The sequence below is a fragment of the Lissotriton vulgaris genome, chromosome 1_1, assembly GCF_964263255.1.
Source record: "Lissotriton vulgaris chromosome 1_1, aLisVul1.2, whole genome shotgun sequence".
Taxonomy (NCBI): domain Eukaryota; kingdom Metazoa; phylum Chordata; class Amphibia; order Caudata; family Salamandridae; genus Lissotriton; species Lissotriton vulgaris.
Window position 1 is genome coordinate 42,102,886 of NC_141685.1, and position 17,108 is coordinate 42,119,993.

At 44.3% G+C, this 17,108-nt stretch overlaps 1 protein-coding gene across 1 annotated transcript in view; it reads right to left on the minus strand.

Moving 5' to 3' along the window:
* LOC147737126 (uncharacterized) overlaps positions 1 to 17,108 on the minus strand; it is a 381,113-nt gene that overhangs the window by 48,009 nt on the left and 315,996 nt on the right. The gene's annotated exons all lie outside the window — the stretch shown is intronic.

The following is a 17,108-nucleotide window of genomic DNA, read 5'->3' on the forward strand; positions in this document are numbered from 1 at the left end:
ACGCAAACAATGCAATAACACAGGCCAGGCGTTGGGAGAATCTGACGCAAACAATGCAATAACAGGTCAGACACTAGGTGAATCTGATGCAAACAATGCAATAACACAGGCCAGGCACAAGGAGAATCTGATTAAAACAATGCAATAATGCAGAGCAGGCACTAGGAGAGTCTGACGAAACACTGCAATAACACAGGCACAAGGAGAATCTGATGCACACAATGCAATAACACAGGCCAGGCACAAGGAGAGTCTGACGAAACACTGCAATAGCACAGGCCAGGCACTTGGGTTGAAGCAAATAATGCAATAACACAGGCCAGGCACGAGGAGAATCTTATGCAAACAATGCAATAACACAGTCCAGGCACGAGAAGAATCTGATGCAAACAATGCAATAACACAGGCCAGGCACGAGGAGAATCTTATGCAAACAATGCAATAACACAGGCCAGGCACGAAAAGAATCTTATGCAAACAATGCAATAACACAGTCCAGGCACGAGGAGAATCTTATGCAAACAATGCAATAACACAGGCCAGGCACGAAAAGAATCTTATGCAAACAATGCAATAACACAGGCCAGGCACGAAAAGAATCTTATGCAAACAATGCAATAACACAGTCCAGGCATGAAAACAATCTTATGCAAACAATGCAATAACACAGTCCAGGCACGAGAAGAATCTGATGCAAACAATGCAATAACACAGGCCAGGCACGAGGAGAATCTTATGCAAACAATGCAATAACACAGGACAGGCACCAATGGGTTTGCACCCAGTGGACTTGCTAACAGAAAGTGTTCAGTGTCTACTAGCAGAAAAACCTCTATTCTGTCTGTAACTTCTCTTGACAGGTGAGCATGTAATAGCTGGCGGGTTCCAGGGTACTGTGTGGACAAGAGGGTGAGAAAGCAAAGACTAGTTTCATATGGACTGAAGCATGGGCAAAATGAGCAATATTTCAAGGAAGTATCACCATATAGTAAATAATGCAGTCTTTGGTTTTTTGGAGGTCCAAGTTTGGGATATTACGTACCAAGGAATGTCAGAGAGATTATAATCTTCCCTACAAGGGTAATCTGCTTTACAAATAATTTTAATACGAAGAGTGACTCTAAAAAGCAGCAGCGGGACATGCAGTGAGAGGAGAGAACGCAGATTGTCACTAACGTTATGGAACAGCACACAACTTTAGAGGCTATGTAGATACAAGGGAGATACCTGAAATGGGCTCTGTACCTCACATGAATCCAGTACACGAAAGCGCCTTTACACAGAGACCAATCATCCTTGGTGGGTCCGAGGGGAGGAGGAGGGGCTCAGAACACAAACATAGAAGGAAGAGCTAGTAGGTGTTCAGGGACACGTTAGTGGAAACTGACTACTCTAGTTAGTAGTGTCATGGACTGGTTGTGGAGACAGTAGTCCCCGAAAACAATCAGCTTTGCTCCACGACGAAAGGATAAGGTCTCAACCCTCTTACATGAAAATATTGGTAGACAGTCACTTATAAATATGCTCAATACATCTACCAAATGCTGTAAAAAAAAACTTGACAACCCTTAACGAGGTAGACAATTCACTGGTGTGTGCACATACCATGTAAGTCTAGAGAAAATCCCTGGAATAGTCTTAGAGATTACAGCAAGTAAGGGACAAAAGTACTTACTACATTCACACAGCCCTTAGGTCTAATATAAAGGGACACACCAATTATCAAAGTATAGCGTTTACAATATTTTATTAAAAAGAAAAAAAAATTTTGACTGTCTAATGTTAAAAATTTCAGAGGAGAATCAGGCAGTTCTTCTGAACGCATACAATCCGTTTAAAAAGAATTATACAGTGTCAACAAAGTAAATTACATTTCATACTAAAACCGTTTTTGTTAAAAAACACATATATAACATATTCAAAATTTAAAAAGAAGAACATATAGAAATCTGGACATGAATCATATGTATTACAGTACAGAAATAGCACTGACACAGAATAAACAAGACAAAAGAACAACAACCCCACTAGTAACACTAGTACGAATCTTGTGTCAACTGATCTAAGGGATCCAATAGCCTTATTAATTTGCAAAGTTATACCACAGTTATTAAATTTTGTATACGACTGGTATCTTCTAGGCTTTCTTGGATTCTCAGTGTTTTCCGGGCGTCAACGCGTTTCGGTGTTAGTACCCCTGATACGGTTACACCTTCCTCAGGACAATTATTATTGGAGTCCAGGGTTTCATAAGGTAAAAGTGGATTTCCCTGTATTAAAGAGATATCTATCATTATTGTTCACCTAGAAAGATTACATATTCTATACAAAAATACCAATTGCCTCTGCATTTTTGTACTAACATGCATTTACTCTTTCCATGCTACAAGAGAACTGTTATCTGTATGCGATTTCAAATCTCTATAGGCATCACATGTGTCCATTTCACATTTTGTACGGGTTCCTTAACTCTCCACATTGTACTTATCTACATCACAACATTGGAAGAGAAGGGCAGTTCAAAAATACCATTCGCTTGTATACTTTCCCACTCTGCAGAATGTTTATAAATGCATGCAATCTTACAGAGGACCATCCCTTTATGGGTATCCTCACTGTACGCAATACTTTGATCAATGGTATCGGTGGGTGGAATTTGTAGGGGAAGCCTTAGACCCAGACTTAATGATGGTCCAAGTATCTCCATAGTTCATTGGTGCTAAGTATTGACAGCAGCGCACTATTGGCTATCTGATTTCTGATATCTTGGTATAGTGCATATAACATACTGACCTATCGGGATTTTGGCCGAAAGGCCCGCCGAAAGGCCCGCTGGTGTCTTGACGTTTTCCCTCAAATGCAAGATTCTCTGGGTTACTCTGATCTGGAATCGCTTTGGGAGGTATTGATCATTACTGTCTGTCAAGTACAATAATTACGCCAGTTAAGTTTACGTTTTCTTTGACCTATTATTCTACTTATTAGTGTATCCTTATACCTAGCTTACCTTCTGTGGAAGAATTTAGTAGGCTAAATTTGGTTCAGATGGTGGTAGATTAAATGGTGATTCATCCTTTTCTTCGGGATCCACGCCTGGCTAATTCGTGGGCATCTGTTGTTTAAAATTCAATATAAATCTGACTTATTTCCTATTTCTATATACGATCCGTATACAGCCCCATTCCCCTTAATTAATACCATTTTGCTCAGTGGCTTACCTGTTTTTAAATTTTGATACGTTAGCCCACAGAAAAAGCCTTGATTACAGGGGGTGGCTGGTATTAGCGTTTGTCTGCGGATTCAGTACCTGATGTGGTCTAAAGAAGGGAGAGGAAGAGGGATAGTAGTATCTCAATTCATTATGACGGTGCACATATTGTGTCTCATATTCCTCAACTGCTACGTGAAAAGACCTCTCTCATGTTCCCCTATTACATAGTGACATGTTTAATGCTTCCTGATACTGGATTAGAGAGTTCTGTCATTAGGGATTAAGTAATTGTAACCCCTCCTACTGCAACCTCGTTCCACACGCTTGAGTTTAAACTTGCTCCAAAGCCTCCAAGTTAAAGAGGGGGCATTTCCTTTCTTATATCAGTATGCTCCCTTCGCGCTGCCGTACATTACACCTAACCTGAGGGCGCCGGTAGGGTGTTAGTTGTCACTGATCAATATTACCCACTTAAATAAAGCCCATAGCTCCTAGTACAAGGGTCTCGCTCTGACTTTAAATCCACCCACGGCCTCGTTTTTCCCGTTCATAAACTCACCTGCCGTCTTCTGTTGTGTGCTTCCCCTCCTGTATGCCGGTGTTTGAGAAATGACCCGACTCGTCGATTTACCTCTATTTAAACCGCAAAGCATAACGCGGTTCAGCTGGGCTATGCTCGGGAACTCTTTACTACATTACCGCGCATGCGCGAGGGTTGTGCACTGCTTTACCGCTCATGTGTGGTGCTTCTACACTACACTTTTGCGCATGCGTATTGTCCGTCCTGGGGCGCATTTTTATATTGCGACCGTCTTGTAAAGGCGTTCGATTGTGATGTTATCACGTGATCGTTTCTATTACAAGGCGATCTTTATGTTCATGACATTTAATTGTATTAACTATCTTTTACAGATACGGACTCGCAATTTGTAAATTTTGTTTACGTGCTAGTGTCATTGATTGCCCGTGTAGCTCGAAACAGTAGATCTTTTTTTGTGGACATTCCCACACTAGGGCAATCTTAAAAAGGGTTTTTTAGTATGGTTTGCGGTGATTTTAACTCCATTAGTTTATTTTATCTCCTGCTTTCTCTTACCTTGCAATACAGCAGTGTTATGGCTTACATCCTATTTATACATGATCGGATCATATTAACAGACTAGATTTTGTGCTTCTGTGCAACTTGAACTCCACCATTTATTAGCAGTAATGCTTTAAACTCTGGAGGCGTTTGTACCTACAGTTTGAGATTATCTCATCTATATGATAGCTAAAATTTATACCCATAATTATATGATATTCGCTTACAGAAAGCCCGAATTCTGCAATTATGTTGGGAACTTCGGACTTTCGTAAATTTCTATTCCGAGGCCGCCTATCATAGTCTTTCAACCAGTTATGAATTGGAAGGCCTGGAGGTAATTCATTTACACTGTCCTCTACTCTATCAGCCCCTTTTATTTACAGATGGTTAATATTTATATATTTACTTTGTATCCATCTATGTGCAAGGGTGCGGAGGGTTAAATTATATACACCTGATATTCTAGTCTTGTCTAGGTTTGGTTATTTCTTTCTTATGTCTATACATCTACCAAATGCTGTAAAAAAAAAACTTGACAACCCTTAACGAGGTAGAGAATTCACTGGTGTGTGCACACACCACCACTAGACATAACATCTAATCCCGGCTTTACCACTTTACCTAAAGATGCTGGAAATAAACACCAAATGGTACTTCTCAACAGGGCCCCTGTACAGGCCATTATCCTGGGATAGTAGTCCCTCAGCTGCTCCCTCACAATCTCCACCACCCCACGTGTGGTTTACTGCACTAGGAAACTGTGCAATCAGGAGACTCTGTGTTTAAACCTGACCTACCAATTTGTGAAATAGTGCGCTTCGGGAATCACTAAGTAAATTTATGCTTCTCTTCCCATTTTTGTCCAAGATCAGGGGTATTTACAACCATGTAAAGTTGAAAAATACATATAAACGCTCCTTCTCAGGGATGGCGCCCAGGATCTGGAACGCCCTCCCTCCAGAAATCAGACTTATCTCATCCACGGCATCCTTAAAAAAAGAAGTAAAATCACTCCTCTTAGCTAAACTCACCTGAATATAGACTAAAGAAATCTCTGTAAGGATCTTTTTTGCGCTCTATAAAACTTTGCAAATAAATAAATAAAATAAATAAACAATGCAATAACACAGGCCAGGCGTTGGGAGAATCTGACGCAAACAATGCAATAACAGGTCAGACACTAGGTGAATCTGATGCAAACAATGCAATAACACAGGCCAGGCACGAGGAGAATCTGATGTAAACAATGCAATAACACAGGCCAGGCACGAGGAGAATCTGATGTAAACAATGCAATAACACAGGCCAGGCGTTGGGAGAATCTGACGCAAACAATGCAATAACACGGGGCAGACACTAGGAGAATCTGATGTAAACAATGCAATAACACAGGCCAGGCACGAGGAGAATCTGATGTAAACAATGCAATAACACAGGCCAGGCGTTTGGAGAATCCGACGCAAACAATGCAATAACATAGGCCGGGCACGAGGAGAATCTGATGTAAACAATGCAATAACACAGGCCAGGCTTTGGGAGAATCTGACGCAAGCATTGCTAATAACACAGGCCAGGTATAAGGAGAATCCGACGCAAACAATGCAATAACGCAGGCAAGGCACTAGGAGAATCTGACACAAACAATGCAAGAACACAGGCCAGGCACGAGGAGAATCTGATGCAAACAAGGCATTAACACAGGCCAGGCACAAAAAGAATATGATGGAAAAAATGCAATACCACAGGCCAGGCACGAGGAGAATCTGATGCAAACAATGCAATAACACAGGCCAGGCACTAGGAGAATCTGATGCAATCAATGCAAGAACGCACGTAAGGTGAGAATCTTGGATAAGGGCAAAGGTGCTCCTTGGTTCAATGATGCTCTTAGGTTACTGAAACAATCTCTCCGCCAGAGCGAGAGAGCCTGGCGTAAAGATTATGAACCTAGCACCCAGATTGCCTACGCAACAGCGTTCACCACCTATAAACAGGCCATCATGTTACGGAAGGCTGAATTCTATGAGGACAGAATTGCTGCTGCTAGCAAACCCCAGAAAGAAACTTTTAAGGTCCTGAATGAGTTAAGGAAAAATAAGGGGCACCCAGGAAGACTGCCACACATTTCAGTCTTTTTTTACTAAGAAAATAAAGGATCTCCTGTTGGAAGTTCATCGCACCCCGAGCCTCCCCTGTCCCACAAGCCCCACCCCCTCACCCCCTATGATTGCCCATCCTTTAACCACCTTGCCACTACTCACTAAAGAGTCGCTGGCAGTCCTGACCAGGCTGGTGAAATCAGGGTCACCAGTGGATCCCTGCCCACCCTTGATTTTCAAGATGGCCCTTCCAGGAATCGATGAAGACGTAATCACTCCCTGGAAACAGGACTTGTCCCTGCCAATTTCAAGGAGGCTCGTGTTATCCTGCTCATAAAGAAACCAGGCGCTGACACTAAGACTCTGAAAAATGTTAGACCAATATCGCAGCTGCCTTTCCTTGCCAAAGTAATTGAACAGCATGTTCTCCCTTTTCTCTCCCGTCATCTTGAAGACAAACACCTCCTCAAACTCAATCAGGCTGGTTTCAGTGCCCATCACAGCATGGAATTGGTCATGCTTTCCGTACTGGATGAACTGAGACTCAGGGCAGACAAAAAAATGCCTTGTCCCTGGTGCTGTTAGACCCCTTTGCGGCATTTGACACAGTCAAGCACGACCAACTACTGTTGCGGTTGGGGGACCTTCCCATTCAGGGCACAGCCCATGCCTGGCTCACTTCATTTCTAAAAAAAACCGCTCAGAGAGTTTAACTGGTAAATCTGGTATCCAACCCAGCAGCCCTTCCATGCAGAGTCCCCCAAGGATCATCACTTTCACCCCTCCTCTTTAACGCTTATCTACAGCCCTTGATCTCTGCACTAAACCAGATGGAATGTCGGATCTACAACCATGCCGACGACACTCAAATCATTATCCAAATCGACAGCTCTCCAACAGCACATGTAAGAATTCAAAACATACTAAAACTCATTGTCAGCCAACTCATTAAAAATAAACTTTTATAAAACAGATGTACTTGCGGTTACCTCAGCTTCCAGTCCATGTAATGACCTCTTCTGGCCAAAAGAACTTGGCCCTTTTCCTGAACCGGCAGTGGCCGTGAAAAGCCTGGAAATCAAAATCAATGACAAACTTTCTATGACACAACAAGTCTCAGCAGTCATAGGTACTTGTGTTGGCCTCCTGAGACAACTGCGAAAACTGTCTCCACTCCTCACCTTGGCCACGCTCAGACGAGCGGTCTCAGCAATGATCCTGTCGCGTCTGGACTACAGAAACTCCCTGTACGCTGGTCTCCCCCAACAACTGTTGGACAGACTACAAATCATCTCGAACGATGCAGCAAGACTAATTTTTAAAAAACCAAGATGGATGCACGCCACACCCCTGCTACGCGATCTCCATTGGCTCCTAATCAGGCAGAGAATTACATTTAAGGGTCTCTGCATTACACACAAAACCCTGTACGGCAAAACCCCACGTTATATCAAGGACTGCATTGTCCCCTAGGTCCCCAGTAGGATACTGCAGTCAGCAGAGGCCAACCTTCTGGTCTGCCCCCGCTTCAAACTGTCCTCCGGGGGAGGGCGAGCGTTCTCAGCCGCAATCCCCCTGACCTGGAATAGCCTTCCAGTGAGCCTACACAAGGAAGTGAATCTCCTTCCCTTCAGGAAGAAGCTCAAAACCGTGCTCTTCCTGGAAGCATGGGGTACGACTTAGCAGCCTTACCTCCCCTCTCTCCACCTAGTCCAGTGGTTCCCAAACTTTTTTGACCACCGGCTCCATTGATCAACTGGCCATTGACCGCGGCTCCCCATTAAATGTTTTGTGTGTGTGTGCGTGTAATCCCGGCCTCAGTAGCACTTACATTTTAATCCCTGAAAGTAATTGGGATGAAGGTAGGGAGAATAGTGCATGCAATGCAAAGATATGTCTACTCTCACTTTTCACAATACTTGTGCGCCCTCTAGCCATACAGTGGCTGCATCTGTTTGCGATTAAACTGAAGCTGGACACTTCCAGCTGAATCCAGGGGCACTGGGGGCTGCGGGCACAGTTTGGAAACCACTGCTATAGTTCCTTACATGTGCGAGTTAATGATCTGTATAGTATACAATGAGGAATTGCAAAGGCTTGTTCGCTTTGTAATTTTCCTTTCACATTATGCCAGGTCAGTAACCTACCACTGAGGTTCATTTGGACGCGGAGTCCACTCAGATGGCTTACATGTGTCCAGTTCAATTCCAGTAGTAAAGGACTCTCTAATCATGTCAAGAAATACAAAGCCTATTTTTGTAGCCAAGGCATTCAGAGTACTGCTGGTGCTATACCTCCAGTTAAGGAAGTTAGTGCTGTTAAATACTGTCTGCCTATTCAAACCACTGTAATTAGCAGCAAAACATCAGCAATAACCACATTATGGAGTACTTTTGTCATCAAGGAGAGCGACTGGATTCGAATTACACAGGATTGTATTCAGTGCTAAGAAAGTCAAACAGTGAAGGTATCAGATGGCAAGATGGCCGCGGACGGGTTGTGCTGAAAGGTCGCACTGAGACCTCTCTCCCATTATCACCTATGCATATCGACTTATGAGTCGATATGACCCCTGATGGCTTCCGAGTGGTTGTGGCAGATACAAGCCTTTTCTTCTGTTAGCGGCATACTAAAAGTCCGGTTTTTGGAAGAGTATCTCTGGCTGAAAGTAAAACTTACCGCTCTGATGAGCTCCCTTGGCGCTAAAAAAGCTCCGCAGCAGCAGCTGCCTAAAATGCCCCCGCGCCCTGCTAAGACGGACAAAGTGAAAGATAAAACAAAAGAGCAACCAGACGCAGGGGAGAGCATTTCGACCGAAGAAGTCACCCTTCCTGCCAAGAACCCTGGGGCAATTAGGAAGACAACGGCCCCACAACAGAAGAGGAAGATCGAGCAGCGGGGAAAACCCAGCATGAACTCCGGTCCTGACTTGAGCAGCCCAGCAGAGACGCGCTCAACGTTACTTGGAAAGGCGACTGATAGAGCGGAAGGAAGGCAATCAAAGGAGACTTCATTCCGACAGCCTACCCTGTCCGAGGTTTTCTCCGCTTGTTCCACGGGGCAAAGTGAGGACGCTCCAAGCAGGATCAGCGATAACAAGTCGGGAGGTCTGGGCAATAGCGGAGGCATCCTCGAGGTCGCTGCAGACGCAGTGAACGCATCCCTGGTTGTTGCTAGGCAACCGCCCAGCCGGAGCATGGCGTGCGGTGAGATCAGCGCTTCTGGGCCCCAGGAAGCAGGTCATCTACAGAAGCAGGAAGAAGTAGCTCCTGTCTCAAATTCAGGGGGCGCGGTGCCAGCGCTGGTAGGGAGCACACTCAAAGGTGAGAGTGGGAATGCGGATATGCTGAGTGCTATTATGTCACTCGAGGAAGAGCTGCGGGCAACAAAAAACACTAAGGCCACTTGGGGGAGCTCAGTTAGTCTTGCAAACAGTGATCTCTGTACTGCTGAGAGATTAGGAACCCATGTAATAGAGAAGAAAGGGGATGTCGGCTCAGCTGAAGGGGAGCACTTTTTTTCACTAAATGAAGATTCTGACTCGGTACAGCCTAGTGAAGAGCCCTCTGAAGAGGAGGATGACGCTGAGGTAGATATATTGTCAGACTCCAGTTCTTCAGGCACAGACAAGGGCAATGACACCACCCAAAAGAGAAGGCAGACCAAACCGAGCAGACGAATGATGGGTTCCCCAGGGGGTACCGAGAAGCGGCTCCTCTGGGATTATTCAGCAACCTCTCAGACATACCAGGAGGAGGACTTAGCGGGCTCCTCTAAGCACAATGCTCCATTTGATCTCTTGTTTAACATGCTGAAGCAAATGCAGGCTGAGGCTAGAACAGTCAGCCGGAAAGCAAGACAGGACTCTAAAAAAATTCAATTGACCCTAAAGAAAACAAATAAACTCTATGATGACTTAGTGGGGAGAGTAACAGAGGTTGAAGAGAGAACGGGCAAGCTTGAAGATGATCTGGGGAACTGGCAATCCTTTAAGTCAACACAGGAAAAGCTCTCAGAAGACCTCCAGTGGAAAATGGAGGACTTCGAAAATCGCCAGAGGCGTAACAATGTTAGACTGCTGGGTGTGGCTGAGGGGCTGGAGGGGCAAGACACCAGGCGCTATGTGGTAAATTTACTTGAGGGGGCATTTTCGGAGTCCCAGTGGCAGTGGGACAAGGAGATTCAGAGGGCACATAGGTTCCTCTTCGTGCAAAGGAAAGCGCAAGGAGCAGGAGGAGGTAGTCAAGCATCGCTCCCCAGAGCTATTCTAGTTTATGTAGGGAATTGTTTGTTACGACAAGAAATTATTGACAAGGCAAGGCCCGATAGGAAGAGATCTTTTGAGGGTACTACATTTTTTGCCAGGCCAGATTTTTGTCACGTGACAATCGAAAGAAGGTGGAGGCTGAGGCAGCTGATTTCGCAATTTCAAGCCCTGGGATCAGAGGCCTACTTACTATTTCCTTCTAAACTGAAAGTAGTAACGAATGGGAGAGTCAGAATGCTTCTATCAGAGATCAAAGCAATGCAATACATGGAAGAACTGAAAAAATAGGTAGTATAAGGAATAGGGCAGTAACAAGAGTAGTACTTGGGGCTTGGTAGGATACCTAGAGTGGATCAGGCTGGGGGGTGCTACGAGTTGATGTGTGGTGATGGGGGAGGGGTGCGACTGTTGCAACCCAGAAGCGGTCACACATAGGTCATTTCTGACCTATTTGCATGTAGTGGGGGGGTGGGCACACAGGGGAGGGAAAGGCATGGGCGGGGGAGGGGGCTGGGGGTTTTAAAATGGTTTATTATGTTGGTTTTTCTGTTGTTATAACGCACATTTTCACTGAGTTTTGGTTACAATATAAGCAGTATAGGCAATGCATAAAGAAAGTAGAACGTTGTTTGGACATCTTTTACATCTTTTCTATTCTAGGAGTAGAGACATGTTTGATGTTTTTTAATGTCTTGCAAGATTCTTTCAATTAATGTATGCGGTCTTAACGATGCAAATAAGAGAGTAAAAGTTGCAGGATTGTTAAGAGCTCTCCAACTGGATTTGGTATGTCTCCAGGAGACCCATATTGAGGCTAAGCAAGTATACCTTCTGGACCAGTTGGGTTTTGCAGTCTTAGCAGCCAGTAAACAAGGTATGAGGACAAGAGGGGTGGCAATTCTGGGGAGGAATAGAGATGTGGTGGTACACAGGAAGAAGGAGAATCAATGGGGTAGATGGACGATAGTGGAAATATGTTTGAAAGGGGTGAGGTTTACTTTGGTCACAATATATGGCTCTACTGATGATGATCCTGATGTTTGGCAGTGGCCAGAACCCATTGTATGCTGTGGGGATTTCAACATTCATGATCCCGAAAGTTCCTTCACAAGGCCGGGTGGTAGATATGTAGGGAGGAAGAAAAAGACATACTGCGCCTTAGCCAATATGGTGCAACATAATTCTTTAATTGACCCATGGGTAAAACAACACCCCTTTGTGGATGGTAGTACCTTTTTTTCTGCCCCTCATAAGACTTTGGTTAGATTGGATTATTTTTTAGTTTCTAATTGTTTAAGTTCTACTGTACAAGTCGAAAAACATCCTAGGATTACTTCAGACCACAGCCCCCTGGTGTTAATATTTAATATTCCTAGGGCTCACACACAGTGGACTTTTGAACGTGTTCTACTAAAAGATGGGGCTTACCTGAAGCATATGGAAGCTTGGATAAAGTTTTTTTGGGATATAAATAGAGGCTCGGCATCCCCAGGGGCGGTCTGGGACTGTTTTAAGGCCGGCATAAGAGGGGAGACAATGAGTTATGTGCTGGCGAAACGAAAAAGGGAAAGAAATAAGATTGAAGAAACTCGACAAAGGCTAATTGTAGAGGAAGGAAAATTAGTTATAGCCATAAGACAGAATGCATCTTTAGAGCCCTTCCTGCTTAAAATTATAGCCCTCAAAGGGGATGCTATAGAAGGCCTCAGTAGCAAAGCAGCTGAGAATTATCTGGTAAAAAAACAGGAAGTATATGAACTGAGCGAGAGGGTCAGCCACATCTTGGCAGTGAGAACCAGGCAGCGGACAGCTGCAACCGATATAAAGGAGATCTTAGATTTACAGGGGACTTCTGTTACAGAGTCAGACCAGATAAGGGAAGTCTTTAGGAAACAAACAATGCATTAACACAGGCCTGGCACAAGGAGAATCTGGTGAAAACAATGCAATAATGCAGAGCAGGTACTAGGGGAGTGACGAAACACTGCAATAACACAGGTCAGGCACGAAAAGAATCTGGTGCAAACAATGCAATAACACAAGCCAGGCAAAAGGAGAATCTGATGCAAACAATGCAATAACACGGGCCAGGCACGGGGAGAATCTGATGCAAATGATGCAATAACACAGTCCAGGCATAGGAGAATCTAAGTCGAGCAATGCAGTAACACAGACCAGGCATGAGGAGAATCTGAAGCAACAATACAATAACACAGGCCAGGCACCCGGAGAATCTGATGCAAACAATGCAATAACACAGGCCAGGAACTAGGAGAGTCTGATGAAACACTGCAATAACACAGGCAAGGAATGAGGAGAATATGATGTAAACAATGCAATAACACAGGCCAGGCACTTGGATTGAAGCAAATAATGCAATAACACAGGCCATGCACGAGGAGAATCTGATGCAAACAACGCAATAACAAAGGCCAGGCACGAGGAGAATCCGATGCAAACAATGCAATAACACAGGACAGGCACCAATGGGTTTGCACCCAGTGGAGTTACTAACAGAAAGTGTTCAGTGTCTACTAGCAGAAAAACTTCTATTCTGTCTGTAAGTTCTCTTGACAGGTGAGCATGTAATAGCTGGCGGGTTCCAGGGTACTGTGTGGACAAGAGGGTGGGAAAGCAAAGACTAGTTTCATATGGACTGAAGCATGGGCAAAATGAGCAATATTTCAAGGAAGTGTCACCATATAGTAAATCATGCAGTCTTTGTTTTTTTGGAGGTCCAGGTTTGGGATATTACGTACCAAGGAGTGTCAGAGAGATTATAATCTTCCCTACAAGGGTTATCTGCTTTACAAAGAATTTCAATACGAGGAGTGACTCTAAAAAGCAGCGGAAGGACATGCAGTGAGAGGAGAGAACGCAGATTGTCACTAACGTTATGGAACAGCACACAACTTTAGAGGCTATGTAGATACAAGGGAGACACCTGAAATGGGCTCTGCACCTCACATGAATCCAGTACACGAAAGCGCCTTTACACAGAGACCAATCATCCTTGGTGGGTCCAAGGGGAGGAGGAGGGGCTCAGAACACAAACATAGAAGGAAGAGCTAGTAGGTGTTCAGGGACACGTTAGTGGAAACTGACTTCTCTAGTTAGTAGTGTCATGGACTGGTTGTGGAGACAGTAGTCCCCTAAAACAAGCAGCTTTGGTCCACGACGAAAGGATAAGGTCTCAACCCTCTTACATGAAAATATTGGTAGACAGTCACTTATAAATATAATACATCTACCAAATGCTGTAAAAAAAAACTTGACAACCCTTAACGAGGTAGATAATTCACTGGTGTGTGCACACACCACCACTAGACATAACATCTAATCCCGGCTTTACCACTTTACCTAAAGATGCTGGAAATAAACACCAAATGGTACTTCTCAACAGGGCCACTGTACAGGCCATTATCCTGGGATAGTAGCCCCTCAGCTTCTCCCTCACAATCTCCACCACCCCACGTGTGGCTTACTGCACTAGGAAACTGTGCAACCAGGAGACTCTGTGTTTAAACCTGACCTACCAATTTGTGAAATAGTGCGCTTCAGGAATCACTAAGTAAATTTATGCTTCTCTTCCCATTTTTGTCCAAGATCGGGGGTATTTACAACCATCCGAAAGTTGTGCTTTAGGATGCTTTTTAAAATGGACCCAGACTGTGGTGATGCGTCTTTAACTAAACATTCATTCCTGCGGCTCCTGGACGGTTGTCGATGCATTGCCAGGAGTGTTGTTGATGCGCTGCCAGGAGTGTTCCCGAAAATTATGTTCCTGGTGCAGTTGGATGAGTGTTGAATAAATCTTACCCTTAGCCTACCGATGACACGAGAGTTTGATTACCACATAGACATTGCCTAGAGGGGGGGGGGGGGGGGGGGGGATGCACATCGCCCACTCTCATGGACTATTCACCAGAATGTAACATGTCCAAGTAATAACCTTTGGAAAAAGTTGTTCTGTGTTCATCCAACTTAAACTGTTTAGTACTAGGTGAATCCTACTCTTTCTGTGCCTCTGTCCCCTTAGATGGATGGAAGAAATAAACATGAAAGGCATGTTCCCAGCACAAACCACCAGCATGGATTTCATTCACTCGTTCAGAGCTGCTTAACTGCAGGTGTCCACACTCCATATCAGCATCTCTAAAGGCAAACACTGTTGAAGCAAAGGGAGGGAGAGAGCCCGTATAATCCTATAGAGCCTAGGCCGCTCACTAGAAAACGACGACGATGGACAGGACAACAGGATAAACCAATCCAACTCAAATATGAGGTCAACGTATTATTTATCGCCTTAATGGTGCAAAAGTCACTCTGGAATTAAATCAATACTATTCGAATAATCAAGGTTCGATTTAGAATAGAGACATTGCTGTGCTGCAATAAAAGAAATCACCGGGAACAATAGCTATTCTCACAACAAAGTGTACTTATTTCAAGTTTGGTTGCATATTTTACAAGAAGGGGATAAAGCGACAACTGATAGACAACATTATAAAGCTTACCGACTTGCCTTATAAAGGTTACTGGTACTTTTAGAACAACACAAAGGTTAAGGAAAAGCAGAAGTATCAATATAGACAGAGTATACGCAATGACGGACAATAACCCCTTATTAATAGGGACCACATAACAACCGTCTCCAGGTAGGAGCGCCTAATTACAAAAGACCTGCTAATACGGTGAACGACTACAGTGACTATGACATTGGTCTATCAAAACATTTGAGTTCTGCGCTTGTTCTTTTCGTTAGGTGTTGATCCTGGTATGATGGGTTTCGGGCTTGTGCTTTATGCACGCTTCAGGAATTTGCGGTAGGAATTTCACCCAAACATTGTACCATTTGAGGAGGCCATTGGGGTGAAAGTTAGTTGTGTAAAATGGAGCGCTACAGGGGTTACTAGCTTCTCAAAAGTGCATGGCCTCTGTTTCGATAGCTGTCCAGAGTGCCAGAGACCTGGGTGGGGCCATAAATGTAAGCAATGGCCTAGAGCCGCCATGGTTAATTTGTAACTCCTGGGTCAGTTTGCTTGTGTGGTGGCAGCAAAGATTCGTAGTATGCTGAAATGGTTGGGTTGCGAACACGGTTGACAAACTGGCATGTGGACACTCACTACAGGATCCTTACTGCCTGGCAGCTCCTGCCACCCAGCACCAAACAAGCAGGACTTTTATAGCTGAGCTGTGTGCGCCCTCCAGGCTGTTCCAGTTGTGCTGGGATCACCGAGCTGCACTAAATGAGTGCAGGCAATGGAGCAGACCACCCGAGGGCACGATAAACCTGAAGAGTCACAATAACAAAAAGAAATTATTTTTAAGATTACTGTGAGGGTGTTCCCAGTACTTCTTTAATGCAGTATTTTCATGGAAACCTTAAAAAAGGTTAACTCTAGCTACAGTATGATTGTGTTTACTAAAAATGTAACATCTGATAGCACAGTAAGCATTTACACGTTCTCTTTTTTTGCAAATTATGCTCGACTGATCTTACTCTGTACAGCTCATCCTATAATTTGTGTAGCGTATTGTATATTTAGTTTAATTCCTTCTTTAAACTATTGGCTTTCATATTCAAAGTGCTGTCTGTCACGGGCAGGGACGACATAGCACTGTAAATATACAAGTCACTATTCCCTTGTGCACCAACCAGGATTCAAATTAGAGACCCTCCAGTTTGAGACAAAGACATCAGAAATTCTAACACTAAGCCCAGTGCCCCAGGCGATCTGAATAATGTCTGAGTTGAGCCCATTTACGTAAACGCAGGCCATCGGCTGTGTGTCCAGCAGCTTCATACGTGATCTCAAACTCCCTGACATAGCAAGCCGCCTAAACGTCTCGATCATAAAAGACTCCAGGGAGTCAAAAGCCTTATCGCCATCAGCTGACTTCATGTCTGGGTTTACCCGATGCAGCACTGCGAATGCTGCGAATACGGTCTGTAGATGAACCGCTGTAGATCTACATCGGACAAATACCGACTGTACTGGGGAGACTATTTTCTCTAGTAGGAGGGATAGCCGAGTCGCATCACCTCAGGCAGAAATGTATTGTCATTGTTACCCAGTGGCAGAGGGCAATAAGATAATCACTTAAAGGGTCTTTTCCAGGCTTAGGGGGCACTGATATGACTGCATTACTTATAGGCGACACACCGCCCTTCAATGCCTCAGGTATGCGGCTGGTATTTGTTTGTAAAACTCTACACCAAACCTTCAGATCCCAGAGCCTTTCCTCCTCCTACGGCGTCTATAACGGCAACAATCTGTGGCCCAGAGAGCGATGGCTTATGATGGGATGTGAGAGCCAATTTATATAGCGCTACACAGCTAGTTCGGAAAAGAAGTGTCATGGCGCTAGTATGAGCACATAAGTATCAAAATCCCACAGCCCCTGAACACGAACAGAAAGGTTTTGATTTGTTTCCTGAAAGAA